The sequence below is a fragment of the Thermobia domestica genome, chromosome 16 (assembly GCF_964235325.1).
Source record: "Thermobia domestica chromosome 16, izTheDome1.hap1.1, whole genome shotgun sequence".
Lineage (NCBI taxonomy): Eukaryota > Metazoa > Arthropoda > Insecta > Zygentoma > Lepismatidae > Thermobia > Thermobia domestica.
In genome coordinates, this window is record NC_137469.1 from 100,575,851 (window position 1) to 100,598,568 (window position 22,718).

The 22,718-nt window shown below is 37.0% G+C and overlaps 1 protein-coding gene across 4 annotated transcripts in view; it reads right to left on the reverse strand.

Moving 5' to 3' along the window:
- Nuak (Nuak family kinase 1) overlaps window positions 1-22,077 on the reverse strand; it is a 308,387-nt gene extending 286,310 nt beyond the window's left edge. For 2 of the 4 annotated variants that reach the window (XM_081742812.1, XM_081742810.1), the window contains exon 1: window positions 21,730-22,076. The gene's annotated coding sequence lies outside the window, so the exon portion shown is untranslated. Of the gene's footprint in view, window positions 1-21,729 lie in introns of all 4 variants that reach the window. The other 2 variants (XM_081742814.1, XM_081742813.1) reach the window with 1 other exon arrangement.
- Between the last annotated feature and the right edge of the window lie 641 nt (window positions 22,078-22,718).

Consider the following 22,718-nt stretch of genomic DNA (forward strand, 5'->3'; position numbering starts at 1 on the left):
CAAACGTTGGTTTTGTTCAACAGTCGTCTGCATGATACTGGTTCGCTTCTTTTCCTTCTATGTCTTCTTGCATGTGATAGAATATGAGTTTCACTGAGATGTCCACAGTTACATTCCGAATAACTTTCAACGGTAATTTCAGTTGTGTTTCTTTGTAACGAAACGATACATACTGATGCAGATATGTCCCAAAAATCTTGCACGCATTGCGTTAAATTATCAGGGCCGGGCAAAATGTTGTTAAACTTAAATTTCACCTTATTTGTATTCACCTTATTTCACTTTATTTTTATTCATTATAGTACCAGTCATTTGTACACAGAAGTGTTTCAGACAAACCATATCTATTGCAAATGAAAGTGAGGTTCTCATTTGAGATTTTACCATTCATTCCCGCTTCACCTACTTACGGACAGAGATCGGAAATATAATTTTCTATCATTTCCTCTTTTGCATCATGTCAATTACACTTTAATAATCTTTTTCTCCGTTGCATTATACTCCAGCCGTGAAATGATAAATACCCTCTGTGCTTTCCTATACGAGTTTTATTCTGTTCATTTATCTCCAACTATTTTCATATTAGGGGTCTAGTGGTACTGGACGTTTTATCTGATACAGGCACCATGTCTTGACGGCCATCTTGAATACGGTGACCGATATGAAAATTCTTTTGCCTCAACGCTTTTTACTTTTTAAAGATCTATGAAACGAGGTATTACTCTCCCCATGTTTCCATTAAAAAAATAAAGCTTGGCCCTGGGATCCCACGAAGGACGGCCCCGGGAGGCGCCGCGACAACACCACTCGGTGTGCCCCATGCCATTTCCTATTTGAGTTTTTGTTCGGTTCATTTATGTTCATATATATAGAGCCGCGGACCCAGTATATGATCAAGGGAGGGGCTAAACCATGGTTTGCCGCTTTATCCAGTGTAAAGAAAGTAGGATTGAAGCCCATTTTATCCAGTGTATACCTGAGCGTTAAGGGGGGCTATAGTCCCTACAGCCCTTCCCTAGGATCTGCGATATATATATATATATATATATATATATATATATATATATATATATATATATATATATATATATAAATGCTGAAATTTTGTACCAAGTTGGGAAATTCTTCTAAATACTCTGCAATACAACTAGATAAACAAGCAATGTTGCTAAAGCAAAATAAAGCTGCATTTTCTCAAATGCGCTACGTAAAGTATTACATATTTCTAATTTAGTTATTTAACAAAACCACAATAGCCCATACATTATTTAGTATAACAAAGGACAACACAGTATCACTAACATCAACATTTTGGAGATCTCTAATAACTCAAATGGCATGGCCGGTGCAATGCGCATCAACTGTATCTTAGCACGGGCCAGTATCCACGGGGGGCTAGGGAGGGCCGAGCCCCCCTAAACACTGGCTGGCCCCTAAGAAAGTTTCACGGTAGGCTTGCAAATGAACTATAATATGGTGATGAAGTATAATATGATTGGGTCGAGCCCCCCTAACTTCTACCGACCCCCCCCCCTAAATTTTTGGGCTGGCTACGGGCCTGTCTTAGCGTCAAATACTCTACGGGCCTGTCTTAGCGTCAAATACTATGATCATGGAATAATATATTTCGAATGAAGGAAGGAACAAAGTTACAAGAAACGGAAAATTTAAATGTTTCTAAAGGCTTTACTTCGAAAACGCGCTGACATATCACGTCTCATCATGTAGATGCTTCCAAAAGACTTAAATGCTTATAACGCCATTTACAACAATTGTTATTTCAAATCGTTTCAGAGATCCAAATACATTGGTAGTGATTGTATACTGCTTAAAATGACGTATTTGTATTAAATTTTTATAATGATTATTGCTTTCCTTTGCTTCTATAACATTACAACAATAGTTTTTGGTGGTTTTAATTACAAGTCGCAGTTACATTATTTTAAGAAGTGTTGCCCACTTAAATATATTGCTAAATATTATTCTAAATATGTGCAAATGACGTAGATAAACTGCAAAATATTTTAGAATTACTCGTAATTTGTTTTATGGTGCAAGAATGCATTCAAGGGATGACGTTTTTCATAGTCTTTGGGCTACTTATAATGTTAATGTTTAAGTCTTCGTTTCAGCAATACATATAAATGCAAATTGTAACTAAAATTAAATGTAACTGATACATTTTCAGTAACACTAGTTGTTCCCTCTAAGCCTTAGACCTGGTGTACACTTTATATTAAGATCGTGCTTAATTAAAAGTTCTAATTACACCCTAATTACATTTCACTTGTTTTAGTTTGACCACCGACCACCTCAAACTCGATCCATACCATATAGCTATATGCAATTATTCAAGGACTTACAGTTAGTAATACACAGTGTTCATTCTTGTTTTGTTTTGTTTTAGTTTAACGTCCCACAGTTATGCTAGGGCGGCTAAAGGAGACGTGGAGCTAATGATTATAGTGGAATCCGAACTACTTCGGTCGCTCAACTTTACCCCTACCGGAAATCGAACTCGGGACCACGCGAACCGAAATCAAGCGTGCTACCCGCTAGACCAAATGGGGGTCCTCACATTGTGTTGATTTAAATAATTCAGTCAGTGTTGCCAGATTCTAAGATTAAAAAGTAGCGCGTCTGTACTCCGAAAGTAGCGAATTCGAACTATTTGTAGCCCAAATATATAGAAATGAATACTGGTGGTGCCAATGAAATAATTTAATATGAGCTGGAAGATGTGCTGCACGTATTGCAAGAAGAAATTATGATCGACGGACGAAAACAATTCTAGACTGGATACCACGAGACAAAAACAGTCTAGGAAACCTCCGCATACAAGAACGTGTGACGAAATCAAGCACCACTGAGAAGTAACCTGAAAAGAATTGCCCAAGTTAGATAGTTGTTGAAGAAGACTTGGAAAGCCCTTCATCCAGCAATGAATTGATAATGGTTGATAATTATGATGGTGATGATTTTATTATATCTGGACCTCAAAGGTAAACTAAACCAAGTCATAATTTCGTAATTTTAGAGAAGCGAAAAACCGGTTTCTCAACTAAGACCTATAGTACTGTTTTTGAAACTTACTAAGTAGTTATAAAGTAGTAAGATGCTTTCAGACTTACATTATTACACCACTAGAAAGAACATAGTCTATTAAAAAAAAGTATTGGTAACTCAATTTCGACCAAAAAGTGACTTAGCATATAGTCTAGCTCTAAAGTTCATATATATAAAACTTTTACTAGGTAAGGTAGGGTAAAAATGGATCCAAAATTTAATGAAAGTCATAGAGCGAAAAAAATATATTTGACTATTCAATCCATCATGTTGCAGCAAAACTACGAAAATTAATACAAAAGAAAACTAGAAAGTTAAGAATCACTTTTGCCAAATGAGGAAAAATAGACACAGATAACTCGAATTACCTATATATTTATATAATATGCATGGGCGGCGATTAGGGGGGGGCAGTTGCCCCCACACACACACACTTTTTTGAAATGACCCACTAATGTATATAGTTTCATCTGGAAATGTAAAGTTTTTGTATGTATTAGTGGTTCATAAAAGAAATGGTACCATATAGGCCTAATATTTACCGTGGTACAAGTACGTGTTGGTTTTTCTTCCGTGGTGTTAAGCTACAGGAATTGCGTCTTAATTACATCGAAAAATGGCCCCAAAATTAACTTATTGAATCGCAACATTCGAGCGTATTTTTATTTGTTTTTACAAGAGCTCGATATGTTAGTCAGCCGTTATGAAACTAATTGAGATAACATTTCGCAAAATAGAAGTCTTTCACAAGTTATTCTTTAGTTGCACAAATATTCATATTTCCTAGAATGTCTTTTCTTATTCCTACTAGTAGGGAATATTTTGATTTGATTTTTTTTTTTTTTTTTTTTTTTTTTAGTTTAACATCCCGTTCACCAGCGGGGTCATATCAGACTTGGACCTACTCATTAACGTGGAATCCGAACCACATGAGCTCCCTCCGGGAATCGAACACCGGTCTCCCACGCCTAAGGCGCGTACGCTAACCGCTTATCCACGAAGGAGCTCAGTAAGGAGTATTAATTAAAAAGAGAGTAATAAGAAACAACTTCTATCTTTTCCATTGTTTTGCAGTCTAATTTACGAGCGAAGTGGTGTGTTTAGGGGTGTACGAGTGTATGTACAATTAAATTTAGTGAATTCAACATAATTCTAGGTTTTAGGATCATTTTGTATAACTGAAGTGTGGAGTGATTCTAAGTATTGCTGTGTTTTGTTGTGTTCCAAGAAAGTGAAAACTCTACCTAATGGCAACGAACATGTTTTGGGAAGCTGCAAAAGTATATCTTTAAATATCGAAGCATTTGCTTGTAGTATTTACTGTCTTTCTAAGAGGAATAACGTAAATATAAGAGCATACGTGGAATTAAAAATATAATAATAGTCCATGTCACCCGAATTGGCATGTGGCATCAGCCAATAAGCTCACAGTGCGCTGTTACTAAACCTTCAGGGATGAATCTTATCGTTCATAGTTTTCCACAAATACGAACAAAATCAGTTATGATTGATTAGATTCTTTCCTGGAGGTTTAGTAACAGCGCACTGCGAGCTTATTGGCTGATGCCACACGATATTTCGGATGACACGGACTAAAGTTGTTCATTAATCCCCAGTTTCAATATAACTTTTGCAAAACAAACCTCATTATTTATTACTGTGATTAATATTATCCTTTCTATTTATTTGTTTTGCAAATTTGTTATTAAACAATCTGTTTACACAATTTTTCAGACAGAATTTTAAGGTGTTCATCAGCAGCGAATTAAATATCATCTTACACCTTCGTTTAAAAGTGCAAAGGGCTAGTACCTACTTGCGTTGCTCTTGTCAATTTACTTAAGAAAATATGAAATACGATATACGGTATTTTAGCCGAAAATATAGTATCCTATTAGTTATACAGCCTTTTATCAAACAAAGTGTTAGAAGCAAGCAGGGAAACTAACATTGATATTCAAATATTCAGATCATATCTTGCCCCTCCCCCCACTCTTAAAGTCCAATCGCCGCCACTGATAATATGTATGTTCAAGTTTCACAAGTAATTTTCAATCAATATAAAATTTCAACGTAATGAGTGCACGATTAGTTTTCTCGAAGAAAGATTACATGCACCGTTGAAAGCTCAGGAATAAGATTAATCTATGCTACGGCACTGGATATGTGCTTACGTAATGCATTACGACCTTATGAACTTGTATAAGAAACAGAATGCACTTAAAATAAGACGCGAACTATGTGAAACATCGGACTTTGAATCTAACTTGTTTTATGATCCAACTCGAGACCTCACATAACAAAGATGAGTGTAGTAGCTCCCACCACAAGGTTCAGGACGTTCGTGTTATAAAATGTCAATTAAACACGGAGATGTGAAACGGTAATAAAGCATTTCATCAATTTGAAACAAAATACGTATATTGTAGTAATAATTTACCCTATTTGTTAAGATATTGAACGTAATTTCTGTTTTTAAAATGACAGTCAATACAGAATGTATTAAACAATAAATGAGAAATTGTAAAATTTCAATTTCGGTACGATTTAATAAACCTACATTCGTGCTGCCATGTGTTGCGTTATCCGTTAGGAGGTATTAAACAATTCTGATTCAAAGGAAGGAGATAAACTACTGCATAGTACTGGAGTTAATTTAATAGAGTTTAATTGTGCATTCAGTTTTGAGGCAATAGGAGACCAAGTCTGCTGCTGAAAGTGAAATATGGGTTACTATTAGGGTTTTAGGGTGACACACCCACTGATCATTGAACCTGGAATACACACATGGAAAGCATTAGCACTAGCAAATTAGCTATGAAGACGTACACCATACCATAATTCTAAGTCAAAGTGAAAGGAAAAAATAAGCGGAAACGACAGACTATACGAGAATAATACTTTCACTATTTTAATTTCACACTATTTATTTCGAGACTTTCGAGACGAGACCGAGACAAGCATCTGTTGACCGAGACGAGACCGTTAATTATCAACCGAGACTGTACAGTCTCGTCTCGTCTCGATACCATCAAAAACTCAATTCCCACCCGTAGGTTACGAGAAAATACAGAAAATGAACTTTTATTGCGCTACCATATATGTCGTTCATTGCCAGCAATTCATAGGTTTCATTCTGCTGCTTAATTATGTATAAAAGCGCTGCTATCTAGCAAATTGTATCTCTACTGTTCTTTATCGTTTAATGGTGACACACATATTCCTAACAGTGACACAAGTGTTTCTAATAGTGATGCACATTATTACTAGTAAATAAAAGAGTCAATAGACGTGTTCAGATCTCAAATGTTTCCAGTTATTTGATGAAAGCTTATCCTGTACTATATTGATTATAAATAGCATTTTCCTGTATACGTTTTATCGTTTTGTAAAGAAGTATCAGATCAAAATTGATTAGACAGTCTCTGAAGGCAACAATGGCTATGGATCGAATGGCAAAAACATTGATTTGAGACTCAGATGTTGCTGTTTAAGGAGAATTCGTGTTTATTTCGAAGTATTGTGTAAATATAATTGTACACAAATCGGTAGTATTAATTTATAATTTTTAAATATTACATGTATAAAATTCTGTAGAGTACGTCCTTTCCGAGTTATGGGCCGCTGAAATATTGGTAAAATGAAATTTGGGGAGATACAACGCAAATTACCACCGACGACGACGACAGTGAAAACAGTCCGGTGAATTTTACATAATATGATACCTTTAATTTTCAAAAATGCCATAATCAAGATAAATGGGACATCGTTCGACTTACTTCTACTCTCAGGATATTTGGGAATCCCCTCGTTCCTTTAGGGAATTCCTTGCGTACGTTATGGAAATTATTGCGTACTTAATCCACGCTAAAATGTGAACCTCAAATTTTGCCAAATTAGCTTTTTTTTTTTTTAACCTTGTTTGGAAAACAAATATTCGCATTAATAAATTTATTTCTTAGCAAATGACGCAGAACTGTGAAGTTACCTTTGTTCTACCTATGCCTCTAAACTGTTCATGACTCAGAAAATTTTCGATGATTCGACTGGTATTATTGCCCCAGGGTTACAGATTTACCTGCTCACTGCAAGAATGTAATAAATGCCCTTCTGCTAAGAAATGAATCATTCTTGAGTCTCTGTGAGTCTCAAACGGAAATTAAACAAAACACGAGAACTGTATAAAAATCTTAAGTTTAAAATCTGATCCGCATACGCAGAAGGGAATGGCTTCTATGTACTGTGCGTCCTTTGGGGCAGGAAGGACAGACACCTAAAAATCCCTTGTTTCTTCATTTAAGAACCATGGCACGTATAAATCCGTTTAAACCTCGAATTCGATTTTTTTTTTTCAACGATCAACATACTTTCTTCTTTCCTGTGTTGCTCGAGTAGAAAGGAGGGGGGGGGGGACTGATTACGAAATCATCTGTCAAGAATTACCTTACTAACAATTTTAAGAATAAAGGGTAAGGCAGAAAGTAAAAGACGAACGAGAATTTTGAAAGAAAGTTTTACAATTCTTACGCCAAACCGACGACAGACTGCGGTGCATGAAAGCTACAAGATTTACTCCAACGACCGAACGAAAAGGGTTCAACCCTTGACAATGATGATATATGCAGCCTGCATAAATAAAGATGTTTTCTTGACTACGCATTACGAAGAAGCATAACAACAGAATAGGAAATATTCTATAGTATTGAGTCGACGACCTATGTTTGTCGTAGAGGCCGAGAATAGCAGCATTGGTTGTGTTGGTACGCGGAATCCAAGACCTGTGACCGTCAACTACAGGATCAACTGAATGCGATCGGAACATGCGATGCAAGCAATAAAAATAAACCAACGAACGAGACGATCAAGACCTTGTCGACTGATCCTTCTAACCACTATAATTGTCTGCTGGTAAACCTGGATCCCGTCCAGCCTAGGAGCTCTACCCTTCATAACAGATTAAAAGGCAACGATACAAATCGTGCTTATTTTCTTCCATCGCATTATTATATATAATTATCAATCAATATTTTATCTACCAAGGATAGAATATCTAGATGCAGTTACACACAAAAGCCCTTATGAAAGAATAAAACAGCTCTCCCAAAGGAGAGAAAAGTTTTAAAATTTCTATGTTACCCACCAACCTATGGTTGAGGTGAAGAAGAAGAAGAAGAAGAAGATTTAATTTACTCCTTAATCAAAACATAGTTTCATGTCTACAGCTAATAATTTGTCACACTTCGACCATCTTCCCACAGTGTCATCCGCCCTCTCCCATTCTGCATTTCAAACTGGAAAACCATTACCAGAGTACTCAACCTCTATGCCAACATATTCCACATTTCACGAGGAGCTAACAAGTTGTTCTCTTATTCAACAATTTCAATCTTTTAACACGTAACCAAATACAATATATTTTCTCTCGTTTTATCGCACTAAAAGGGGGGTAATACCAGTCCGATGTTGCCGGCTGTCCGCTGGAGATGAATTTAGTTGACAGACATTGTACTAACTATAACGAAGTCACGCACAGATTTGCAAACTCCTCATACTTTACACATAAATGAAAGATACATTCAATTCTATGTATATTCAAACACATTCAGATAAAATAGATGCGGGGACCTCAGACAATACATAGTAATTCAATTATTGTTTCTAAATTTATTGTTTTAATAATTTGTTCATTAATGTTATCAGATTATTTTTCTGTGTTGGGAGCGCGAGAGAGGGTGTCATTGTCTCATTTTGAATTAAGCAGATTCTGATCTTTGTGTCCTATGAACCTAATTTAATCCCCTCCCCTTAATAATCCAATTCGCACACTGGAAATATGTAAAGCTAGGTGAAAAAGTGGTGGGAAAGTACGAAGAGGAAACCATAGGATGTTCCACTAGGGACTTAAAAAAAGAAAAACTTAAGGGAATGGCGTAGAACCGATTCTGCGTACGAGATTAAAGGGAAAAGAATTGTTTGTGTCGATATAGGCATAAGCATCAGTCATACTGACAAGACTAATAACTAATAAAGAAAAGTTGAAAGAAAATAGAATAAATCATAGACACTAACAAAATGGATTAATGTTTAATTATAAGTATATGTCGGGCGAGACAGATAGGAAGGCACTACAGTACATAAACAGGGTGTCTACTGGGTTTCATTTTCAAAATTCCAGTATATTTCCATTATATTCAGTATAACTATCAGCAAAATTCCTATACCTAATACAATATTTTTTTTAAAAAGTTCATTAGGAATAATCACATTCTTGATGATTTCAGGTTTGTAAATATTTTACCATCAAAAGAATATTTTACTTTTAATAAATTTAGTTAACCTTGATTTTTTTTTAAAAAAAGCAATGAATTTTTAACATTTTTTAAAGGGCCTCCCAACTCCCCTCAGAGCCGTCTACTCCACCCATTGTTTTAAATGTCTAATTACAAAATGTATACAACTCTTGCTTTGGAAAAATTTACAATCTTAATGGATAGAAAATTGTTTCTAAAACTACTAAAATAAATACAAAGAAGTATTGTTCAAAAAATTACCAGGTTCATGATTTTTCCAGTATGTGGATCAAAAATCCAGTATATTTTCAGTATCAAAATTAAATTCCAGTATAATTCAAGTATTTCCTGCATCAGCAGACACCCTGATAAATACGGTGTAGGAGAAAGTAATGATATAGAAGAAGAATTAAGGATTCTTTGCAGACGCCATGCACCAATAATAGGGAACACTTTATTCATGCAGCAGAAGAAACCTTATTCAGGGAAAATCACAATTTATGAACAGAGGTATCAAATAAATCATAATACAGGCGAAGTCATGGAATATTTCAAGAACAATAGGAGTCGCTCCGCAGTCAAAATCACCTCATATCACAATCTTGTGCTAACCGAAGCATATTTTAAAACAGAAGTGCAAAGAGAAAGAGGAATTAGAAAGAAATAAGCAATGATATGATCAAGTGATATAGGGAAATTAAATAACGTCAGAAGAATGGAAAAGCAGAAAAGAGGAGAGATCAGAAAGTAAAATGAGGCAGTTATAGAAGGAAATGAAATGTTACTAGGTAAATAAAAACAATATACGCGTGTAGATATTAAATGAAATGAAATCTTTGAGTTTTACGTCCCACGGTTATGCCGGTTAGGCTAAAGGAGACGGTGATTATGAGAGATGAGTGAAATGGTGGAATGAAGAAAGTGGGAGGAAACGGGAGAACCCCGAGAAAACCCACGAGCACAGTGTTTGTCCACCACAAAGTTCACTTGGCGGAGGCTGGGATCGAACCCGGGACCCCAAGCACCAGAGGTGAACGCTCTACCACTGAGCCACCGCGCTCCCGCGTGTAGATATTATATGAAAGGAAGAACTGGTCTCGCAGTCTAGATATTGGGGATGAAAAGATATCGATGGCAACGAATTTACAATAGTGAAAAAGAAAATTCAAACAAACTTCAAATATGAGAAAAATGAAAAAGAAATTCGCGTAGATAATGTATCTACTGAGCCAATATAAAATTTGGAAAGATTTGGAATGTTCTGAATGGGTTATGGAATGCAACATATATTCTCATAACACAATGATTGCCTTAGAAAAGAAAACAATAATTATATTGGCGTAGCACCGAATTATCAGGTTTCATTATATGCAACGAAAACTGTACTGCAAATATTGAACAGAACACTATAAGCTAGGATAAATGAAGGAAAAAGAAAACTGAGGAACACGAATATTGGGTAGAGGTCAGAAAGAACACAAGAGAAAATATTTACTTCTAATCGGTGAAAATTGTAAAAGAAATCAAAGAAAAAAATAACACGTTTGTAGATTTAGAACAGGGTTTTTGACCGAAGGAATTGGTACTTTGCTAGCGCTAAGGAAAGGCTGAAATCGAATAGAAGGACCGAAAAATCCTAGAAACTTAAAAAACCTAATAATAAAATGTAATTAGAAAGAGACTTAAAGAGGTTAACTGCTTTAAGAGACTTAAAGAGGTTAACTGCTTCTCATTTTAGTTTTATCATCATTCAGTATCTACTGAGAAGCTGGGTCTGCAAAGTAAAGAAATGATTTGAGTTGAAAAATTAAGCGCATTCTCTTTACAGATGATATGACTCATGTAGCGGAATCTACCCGAAAACTAATAGGCTATCAGAAAATTTTAAAACAAGCTCCGAAGAACAAAGAATAAGATAAATGTTCAAAAGATTAAAGCTACTATAGTCGTAATACAGGGAATAGTAACAAATATATAAGTTGAGGAAAATAGGACACATGATTAGTTTTCGCAGACAGGCAGTATTAGTGCTATTAATGGAAATCTAAAATGTGAACAGGAAATAAGAAGGAAAGAAATAACAAAAGAACAGTATATTTTGTGCGTTATTAAACAAAGAGTTACACAAAAAAGACCCAACAAATGTTTTGCACTAAGAATAGTACTGTGTAGACAAAAAAAAAAAAAAAAAAAAAAAAAAAAAAAACATGAACATTATGAAAGTGCAATGAAAAACGGCGGAAATACCATAGTTAGATGGAAGTAGGAAAAATAATGAACGAAAAAGAATAGACAGGTGACTAGAACGGAAACTTAATAAGGAACCATTATCAAAATTTAAAATTATGGAGAGGTATGGAATACATAAAGATATGTAGATAATTAAAGAGAGGAAAAGAAATAGTTTACGAAATTTTGAGACAAGAAACCCTCTTATGAGGGATGTGATGGAAGATATGATAAAAATAAATAATACGGTAAAAGTAAGGGACAGGGCAATGAAAGATTGATAACCGATATAAAAGGTCGTAAATTATTATGCCAAACTAAGGTAATTAGTTGAGGGTTTTATATGAAATATTCTCAATTTTTGGCAAGGAATCGACACACTGATGGCGAAGTAGTTAACGATGATGAGTTTCCACGTAATTTACACATATTTGTAACGTAATTACGACTCTCCAATATAACACATCAACAACAATTCGTTTGACAGGAATATCCCTATTTTACCACAGAGGGGTACGTATGAAATGAAATGAAATATTTCGGTTCAAAGTCCCACAATTATGCCCTTTAGGCTAAGGGAAACGATGATTAAAGCAAGTGAATGGTGATGGAAGAATCGGTGGAATGAGAAAGTAAGAGGAAACGGGAGAACCCCGAGAAAACCCACGGATCCGATGATGTGAGGCTATCTATAAGATAGAAACTGAGTAATGGTACAGATAACGCCTATTTGAAGTAAGTCCTTCAACTGGTGACTGAACCGATACTTCGCGCCAGTAGCGGATGCAGGGGGGCGACTGCCCCCCAGAAGAGTAGACTTTCTTATTTTATATACACAAATAAAAACCATCCCAGAGTTTGAAGCTCTTAAAAGTAGCTCTAAGTAGCAGTATGACAACCCACCGCCTCCCCCAGAAGTCGGTCCTGGATCCGCCCCTGCTTCGCGAACGGTGGAGAGCGGTCACCTCTGGTACGAGGGTTCCCTGATTTGATCCTAGACCATGTAAGTTTGAAGTGGACAACATAGTGTCTACGGTTTTTTCGGGGTTCTCCCCTTTTCACCCACATTTTCATTCCACCAACTCTTTCGTAATTACTCAATGTAATCCTAACCCATACTACGTAAAACTAGACATTTTATTTCAGTTGCTTCATGATTTTGATTCCACCACTCTTTAAGTTTACTTATTTAACTTTAATTAAGACTGTCCACCTACGTACAAAGTAGAGCCATTAAGCACTAAACTCAAACTTCTGACACGCACCTGGTGCATTTTCATGTGGTGCTGCTGCATTAGTTCACTGCCTCCCAACGAGGGCTGTGCAATATTTCGATCGATTTCATATATGGCAGTCCTCGATATACTGATATTCGAAATTGAAATAAGGGGCGCGTGGTTTAATGGTACAACGTTCAACTCTAGTGCATCGGGTCCTTGGTTCGAATTTATTTTGCGCCAAGTGGGATTTGTGGTAGACAAACACCAACATGTGCATGAATTTTCTCGCGGCTCTCACGTTTCTTCCCACTTTCTTCATTCCCATCATCACTCTCTTTATTAGTCTACACTACACGGCATAAGCGTGGAAACGTAAAACTGAAAAATTTACATATCGACGCACTTCGATATCTGATATTGCGATATCATTCGTTATTTTTATATTCTACATCTCGACCTTTCAATATTTCGATATTTTCGGTACTTTACCGGTCATTGGATATTGAAAGTCCTAGTCCCAAAGTTTTTGCCCTTTAAACCTTGAAATGAAAAGAAATCTCTAATGTAACGTTCCACGATTACGCGGTTCAAGCTAAAGGGGACAGATGATTACTCAAAGCAAATGATTATGAAGAAGTGGAATAAGAATGAGAGAGGAAACGTAGAGATCCCGAGAAAATCTACGGAAACGTTCTCGTTCACCACAAAAGAGCCTGAAAGAGGATAGAACCAGGGACTCCCAGCACCAGAGCTTAACGCTCCATCACTATGTCCCTTTTCTTGACCTTGAGTTCACCATCTATTAAGCAACTTCCCAAGTACCTTATCTTATAACGATTGCTTAAAACTCCAAAAATTCTACGGGGCATGGTGGCTTATTGGCAGTTGGTAGAACGCCCACATCTAGTGCGAGGGGTTGCTAGTTCGATCCCAGAACATGTGAGACTGTTGTGGTCAATCGTCTCCCTTAGCCTAAAAGGATGATGATGATGATGATATGATTTTTTAGTTTAGCGTCCCGTTCAGCAGCGAGGCTATATGAGACGTGGACCTACTGATTAACGTGGAATCCGAACCACATGAGCTCCCGCCGGGAATTGAACCCCCGTCTCCCATAGCCTAAAAGGAATAAACGAGGGACATAAAACTAGAATTTCACTTTCCGGGTTTTCGAAAAATTTCCGAATCTATATTAGACATAGACCTACTGATCAACGTAGAATCCGAACCAAGTGAGCTCCCGCCGAGAATCGAACCCGGGTCTTCCACGCCAAAGGCGCGTACGCTAACCGCTTAGCCACGAAGGAACTCACAAAACACTCGCTTACCAAGACTGGTATTGTATACTTTAGAAAAAATGTTTTACTCAAAAGAGACAATTACAGATTTGCATCTGACTATATTAAACCCTGCCCGATGTAATCTCACCCCCACTCATTTTCTTCTCTTCATCACCACTTTAAATATTAGACGTTTCTCCCTCGTTTTTATTTTTTTAAAAAGCTACTAGTTTGTTTAATCATATGTGCCATTATTGTCATTTCATAAAACTAAAAAGCGGAAACAATAATTTGTAATGTCCAACAATGCGTTGCGTATGTCACTAAAGCAACAAAATTAAAATATAAAGTTCTGTCGCTCTTTGTGGTGGTCTGTGTTCAATTGGCCCTCACATCGTGAGTCGAATGCGAATGTAGATAAGACGAGACCAGTTAGCCGAAGGAAGTGAGTTTATCCAACATACTACCTGATTGTGGCAGTTCAGTTACACCGTGAACTTGCGAAGGACAGAGTAAACATGGGACCTCCACAGACCGTCATAAGGGCGTATATGCTGTACGAGTTCAAACTGGGGTCAAACGCCGCTGCAGCGGGACGGAAGATATGCCAGGCCTTTGGCGAGGGTGCCGTGACGACGCGGACAGTGCAGTGATGGTTTAACAAGTTTAAGGATGGTGACGAAACATTCGAAGATGTACCACGTGCCGGAACACCAACACATGTACAAAATGAAGATCTTCAGGTAGCAATTGAGGCGAACAGTGGGCAGGTATGTGAGGAATTGGGACTACAATTCAGTGTAAGTTGAGAAACGATTCGGCAGCACCTCGATCAACTTGAGAAGCACTACAAGTTGGGTCGATGGGTCCCACGTGATTTGCTCCAGGCCAGAAGGCAACGTCAGCAGATAGCTGTGTTTCATTGCCGTCTCCTCTGAGAAAGGAGCCATTTCTGGACAAGGTGATCACATGTGATAAAAAGTGCGAAGCTCCACGGCGTCGTCATCATTGGTTACCATCCCATGAACCGGATCAAAAACAGCCGAAACCAGCACTGTATCAGAAGGTCCTCCTGAGTTTGGTGGACTGCTCGCGACGTTGTGCATCGGGAACTATTACCAGCTGGTCAGAGCATCAATGAAACTGTGTACTGTCAGTGAGCCGTGTTCAAGAAAAAGTCAAAACTCTACTGACTCAGCACTGCTGAATCGCATAGGGGTCCTCCTGTTACAGGACAACCCTACGCCCCACGTGCCTAGGATGACCCGGGACACCATTCACCGCCTTGGTTGGGAAACACTATACTTCCCGGACATTGCATCGCCCGATTATCACTGTTTTATTCCTTGGACAATCACCTTAGAGGACGCCAGTCCAAATCCCTACTAGACGTACAATGCACTTGATACCTTCTTCGCTTCACGGCCTACCAAGTTCCCCCGCGGTGAAATCCATGGCCTTCCAGAACGTTGGCAGATGGCTGTCGATGCTGATGGGCACTATTTTTGATCTTCCAGGTACGTCTTAGAGCGTTTGCACACGTCTCGGCAATGCCGACGATGGAATCGGCGGCAATGTAATCAAATGGTAGCTTGCACACGCTTTCCGACCCGGCAAGAAAGGCGGGGGAAATCCCGGGACCGGCAAATGCAGTCGGCCTAGCCGCCAGCAATGTCGGTGTCGGCTCCGGTTTTTTCGGGGCAATGCACACGCAGTCGGTAATGCGGGAACCGGCTTGCCGATAGGTTTCTTCAACCTAGCTACAGTGAGTGAGTGGCAAAGCGTTGTGTATTCTTGTTTATTTTCCTGTATTTGGACTTTTTGTTTACTTCAGTTTTTCTGTTATTTTCTTTTTTTCACGCTACTTCAATATATAATGAAGAATGAAATAATCAAAATGGCTGTGAAGTACAACAAATATAGCGGCTTGCTATTTACATAAACTCTCAGCAAGGGAAATTCGGATCATGTTTGAATTACCCAACTACGGCAACGCGGAAACTCACAGATGTATGTGTGTATAGTAATTTGATATCTTCTACAGCCGAAACTTACTTAAACGATTTAAACAAAGGGTTGAGTTGATTCTGAGTTTAACGTCCTTTTCAGCAGCGAGACTATATGAGACGGGACCTACTGATTAACGTGGAATCCGAATCACATGAGCTCCCGCCGGGAATCGAACCCGGGTCTCCCACGCCAAAGGCGCGTACGCTAACCGCTTAGCCACGAAGGAGCTCGATTTAAACAAAGGGGTCGTTGGATTCGTTTTGATGGAGAATATGTATTAGCATATATGAGATTATAATAAAAAAAAAATCAACTTTGCGGAAATGAACAGATATGAAGAAATTATGAATCTAGGATAGTTGCCCAGTGCTCTTCCTGTTAATTATGCAGCCCAGTATGTAGAGTATGAATAACCTTCATAATAAGAAAACAAGAGTTTAAATCTCCATCATAATCGAAGAATTAGGTATTCCCAAGCATAACAAAGGTTGTAAATAAAATTACAGCAAATAAAAACTAAAACTCAACTACAGAAAGAACTGAAAAAGCACAAACAGAACAAGAAAATTTCCAGTCTTGTAGTTGCATGCTGCTTTACCATATAGATCTTAATAAAAATATTCATGTACTCTGTGTTTAGTTTGGCATTTGTTCCATAGAACGATTGTGAGTACAGCAAGGCAAGGAGATATCGTTTGTTTATTGCTGGACTAATGTTCTCTCCTTCTCGTTCAAACTCAAACTACTTCTCGGCACCGGCATTAGCGCGATGTGTGTGCAAAGCAACGCCGGGACCGACATTGCCGGAGACGTGTGCAAATGCTGAGGCGACACATCGATGTTCAAAGGAGTGGGTGGAAAAGCGACAGAACTTTCTTGGTTACTTTTATAGTATGTAACTGTCAGAGACAAAAGTAACATTTCCGTCTGGTAAAATTTATTTTGGGAATAATAGTGGTAGGGCTGGAACGTACAGAAAATTACATTCTTTTTAATTTACGATTTCTAATTTCAACAAACGGAAAGAACTTTTGTCGCTTACTGTACAAAATAAATTTCCCTGATCATTGAAGTCCTTGTGCCATATACGTGGACAAAAGGTCTCGGTATGTATGGATTCAGTTCAATTTTAATCATACCATTATACAGGGTGAGTCAAAATAAGTGTTACAAGCCAATATCTCGCGAACTATACATCAAATAAGAAAAATGTTAAGGGTCAATGTACAACATAGAGGGGCCTAAAAATGAGTCTAACACGAGGTTCCCCACCCCCATTTTTGGGGCAGGGGGTTGTACGTAAAATTTTCAAATGGAAACTTAAGTCGAGTGATACCTCGTTCGAAAGTGCTTGAAAAATTTAACAATTTTTGATATGGGGCACCGTTTTGAAGATGGCCCCCAAAAATGGTCCTGTATCACTTAAAATTTCCAGTACTTATAAATCAGAAACGGCTGAGTAGATGAAACAAAAAGTGAAAAAGGAAAACGCCATAGGCAACGTAGAATGTTGTTGTCCCAGTGTCCCCAGGGCCCCACCATGGGGTCCCGGGATTAACTTAAAAATTTCAAATGGGAATATTTGGTCGAGTGATACCTTGTTTGATACGTACATCGTAGAAAACCACAGAGCTTAGTACAAAATTTGTTTTGATTTCGGGCAAGCCTGTTTCAAAATGGTCACTGAAAATGGTTCCCCATTCAGATACGAGGCGCAGTTTTCAAGCTGAGTGTTATAAGCCAATATCAGCGAACTATGCATCAAATAAGAGATATGTTACGAGTCAATGTACAATACAGACAGGCCTTAAACATGAGGTCCTAAGTTTGTACTAAGGTATTGGTATTTCATGATCTATCAAAGAAGGTATCACTCGCCCTATGATGCCATTTGAAAATTCTACGTACACCCCTCCCTCCAAAATGGCGGGCGGGGGAACCTCGTGTTTAACCCACGTTTTAGGCCGTCTGTATTGTACATTGACTCTTAACACTTTTGTTTCACCGTGTTCTACTCAGCCGTTTTTGGTTTGTAAGTATGAAAATTTTACCTGATACAAGACTATTTTGGGGGCTATCTTGAAAACGGTGCCCAATATCAAGAATTATTTCCTACAAAAAAATGTTAAATTTTCCAAGCTCTTTCGAATGAGGTATCGCTCGACCTATGTTCCCTTTTGAAAATTTCACGTACAAGCCCTCCACCCAAAAATGGGGGCGGGGGGAACCTCGTGTTTGACTCATTTTTAAGACCCTTCTGTGTTGTATATTTACTCAACATTTTTCTTATTTGATGCACAGTTTGCGAGATATTCGCTTGTAACACTTATTTTGATTCACCCTGTATATAACTTGTCAAATTGCATATACGTACTTGCGTGTTACTACAAATAAAACTGTAAAACTCATCAATAGTATAAATATCTCTATTCGAGTGGTTTCTTAAATCTAGAAATAATTCTCTCTTTCCTTTTTTTTTTTTTTTTTAATTTTTAATACAGATATTACTACACGTAACATGTTATGTAATTGACAATTCGTAAATGTGACTCCTTTTTGATATAACTGCATTTATGCTGAATTATAAGAAAATTACTTCTACGCGTGTATATATTTAATCTTCACAGTTCAAATTTGTAAACAATGTGTAATGATAAAAACTCTGTAAGGATGAAATACCGAGATCTTTAAACAACTTGATAAGAAGTATTTTTAATATTCCAATGCTACACTTGATACTACTTCAAACTAGATACAACATTTTAATATCGTATGGTAGATCGCTTAGCTATTGACAGATCAAGTATTTCTAGTAGTTCTTACTGCGCAGCAAAGACGGCTTATACGCTTACAAATGAAATCATTTATGTTTCTTTCCCAAGACACAACAATATGTAACACACACTTAATTACTCTCATAAAAAAAAACTGTTTAATAATTTGTATCACCTCTTCTAATTTTTAAACGGAAAACACAAAACAAATATAAATACAATTAATTACCAGACAATTTACAAATAATTAAAATATCTGGCAGATATAGTGGAAAACGATAAAACGCCGAACGGATGGCAACACTACCTAAGACTTATTGACAGTTAATACAATTATTTCTAAGTAAATACGATATTTCTAATATTTGTTTATAATCTTTGGTGACCAAATCTTTGTCTCCTCCATGACTACGTTATCTGCGTAGTGTCAATTTTCATTCCGTGACACAATATCACACAGAAAAAACAACAGAAGTTCCAAGACTGTTTCACATCATGACTAATGTGCCTTTCCTCTGATAAAGAAGGCTGAAATTCTACTCTTATCGCGAACTTAAACTGCTTGTTTACGATTTGAGATTTATACAAATTATAAGCCTTATCCTTTATATCATATATTTCAACAATAAGCCATGATTCACCACATGCCTTGATAAATCTATGAATATACACATACATCCAGCGGTGCTGATTTCTGTATTATTTTGAAGAGAAGGAGGGGAAGGAGGCTTTTAGGTATGAGAGATTAGTTGTTAGATATCCAGATCCCTCGGGTCCACAACAATCTTTCGGGAGAAACAGCCTCCGTGGTCATCGTAAAAGCATACATCGCGCCCTTTTATCTAAATGGGATCTAACATTTTTTCATGAAAGTTAAAGATTGTTGTTTTCATAAACCTTCCATGTAAAGTCCCAATAGCAAATCATGATATTTAACAAAATATCCATTAACGACTAAAATATATTCTCAATTCTTAGCCGGCCTGTTATTACTAATATTATTGCAATTGGAAAACTATCCTAACAACACATTTACACTTTGTTCATATTAGCAAATAAGTACGGTATCTGTAACAAGTGCAAATCATATGAAGGAGTTTGGCATCTATGCCGCGATATTTTGTGAGTTAATATAGAAATCAAAAGTGGTATGGATTTCCACGACATCCGGTTTAGTAAAGAGATCAGAATGGACATGAACTATATTCTTGCGACATTTAATACGAAGCCGATTCTCACGACCTATTACGGTTTTAATTCCATGATGATCAACATTACAGTCGGAAGTAATTGATTTCTGTCACTTCAAATTTGAAAACCGGGTTAAGAGAGACAATGATATCAATTTCTAGAACGCTAATTCGATTAAAAAAAAAAAAAAAACTGCTACTCCTTATATTTTATCGATTTTGCTCAGTAGATCAATAGTGAAATAGAAATTTGTTTTGGAATCCTATCACGGGTATTATTTAGTTTCTCCACAAAATTCCTTGGCAGAGATTCCGGCTCACTTGGAAATAATTACGGTTCATTAATCGTAACTGTGATTAGATAAAGACAGTCCAAACATAAAACATGAACCAAGCAGTGCTACGTGTCCACCGAAAAGCACGAATACTACCTAACCGAGTCAGAATACGAGGGCAGAAGGGGGTGGGGGGGCGAGTGGCTGCGTACGTAAGGAGCAGGCACGTCAGCGGCGGTGAGTATACGCATAAACGTGGGCGTTTATAAGGGCTCACTAGATGTCACATAGGCGGATGAGCTGTGTATAAATTTGGAGGAGATACTAAATCTATCGTCTATCACTTCTGACTTTAGTAAAGAGTTAAGGATGAGATAAAATGTAATTTTTTGACTCTTAATCGATTGAAGTAAACCACTTTTCACTATTCATTGCCGTTTTAGCTCTGTAATGATCTTAGAGACCGGAAATGGTTCATTTTTATCACTTCCGGTAAGGTTTAGGTTGGATAAGCTCCAGGCGGTCCAAGCCTATTTACTAAGTAAGTTAAAGAAACCACATCTACCCCATTCATAAGTAATTATAATTCGGTTAAAACAGGGGGAGGTGGGTAACAGAGAGCTAAGGTGCAAGGGCTGTTATTCGTAATCACTATCATAATACTTTAGATTTAAATAGTAGATTCTTTTACAAGCCCATTCCCGTTGATGTTTATAATCATTATTTGCGTGACTTAAAAACACACACACACACTGCTTCTGAAGTATTACTTTTATCTCTGAATTTTCTACACTGAAATAACAACAATCTCAACCCCTATTCGTGAAGCTAAATTGGAAAGTAACCACAGTTATATTCAGTATATAAAGAGAATGAACTACTAAACTAAAATTGAATATGATATCACATAAAAAACTTAAGTATATCCATCATGTCGATTTTTTTTAAGTACACTTGATGCAAGAATTCGTGAGACAATTTCCACTGTAGGGAGCAGGATAGGCCTATATGTAGAGTTTATCGAGCTGTGTTAAACCTAACCTAATGTAACACATTTTTAATCTACTATTCTGCTCCCATCTCCAGAATCTAATCTGAATACGTTAAATACATTACAACTTCACTATGAAATGCGAACATATAATATTTCTAGTTAGCTGGAACATATGACTGCAATCATCCGAAATATGGGACAATAAATAAACTGTTTTTAAGGTGAGCGATAAAACACTTAGGTAATGTTGTGCAAGAACATCGAATGTTTCCTAATCATAAAATTTAGTACAAGGCATATAGAAAACAACACACAGCGTTGTATATACGGTAATTAATTGTGTTTCAATACCATAAACACTAACAAACTAGTTGAAAATATTAGCAACACAAGTAACTTACCTTGATTGCAGAGCTCAACTATTTCCTGCACTATTGTTTACAAGAGGCCTGTAACTGTTTGTTATGGTTTAGCACATTCTATAACCAATATGACACACTACGAAAAACTTTGTATTTTGACACTTCCCACGCATGACACTGTCCATCTGTGAACCAAACCGACAATTTTCGTGTATTCCTGCACTTGTCTGATGAAAAATCCATTTAATCTGATCCGTATCACATCACACAACCAACACCGGACAAGAACAGTTTTGGTTTCTTCTGTCGTCCGTTCCGTTTGTAGCTCACAGCTTCTGCGCGAACCTCTTCAGCAAGGTGTACGCAATGCGATGCGAGGCGAGACAGGAATTTAAAAGTGACGATCACAGAACATACATTTTGCTCCTCAGAATCTGTACGGTACATTTCTATAAACAGATTACAGTTGGGGATAAGAGATGGCGCTGTAAACAATAAGTATTGGAGAGCTTTGCTCTCAATTTTTATACAAATTTAAATCTGGACAATTTTATTATTTGTTACAATTTTAATATATTATATACATTTTTAATATGTTAATGCGCCGCTTATCCTTCTATAGTATTACATTAATAGTGTGATAAACAATTTCATTTAAAACAGGCAATTCGGCCATCTTGGCTCGTGCCATTTTAGTACATTTACTTATTTGAAACAATTTATAATTAAAAACAAATATAATGATATAGTCCACAAGGCCCTAATGACTGGGACTTCCTTTATAAATCTCCCTTAAGGGAGGTGAAAGAAAGAAAGAAGATTACAGTTCTTAGGTAAACTTTGGGCTTATTTCCGCAATGCTTTGAGTCAACGGAAAGTAATATTTGCATTTTAATTAAAGATAGTCGCATTGAGATTGTATGTTTAAGTGTGCTTATTCAATTTTTTTACATTGTGTTGTCATCAGCAAGTTTTGCTAACATTGATACGGAATGAGGCCGTATAATACGACTAAAGCAGAGGAAAAT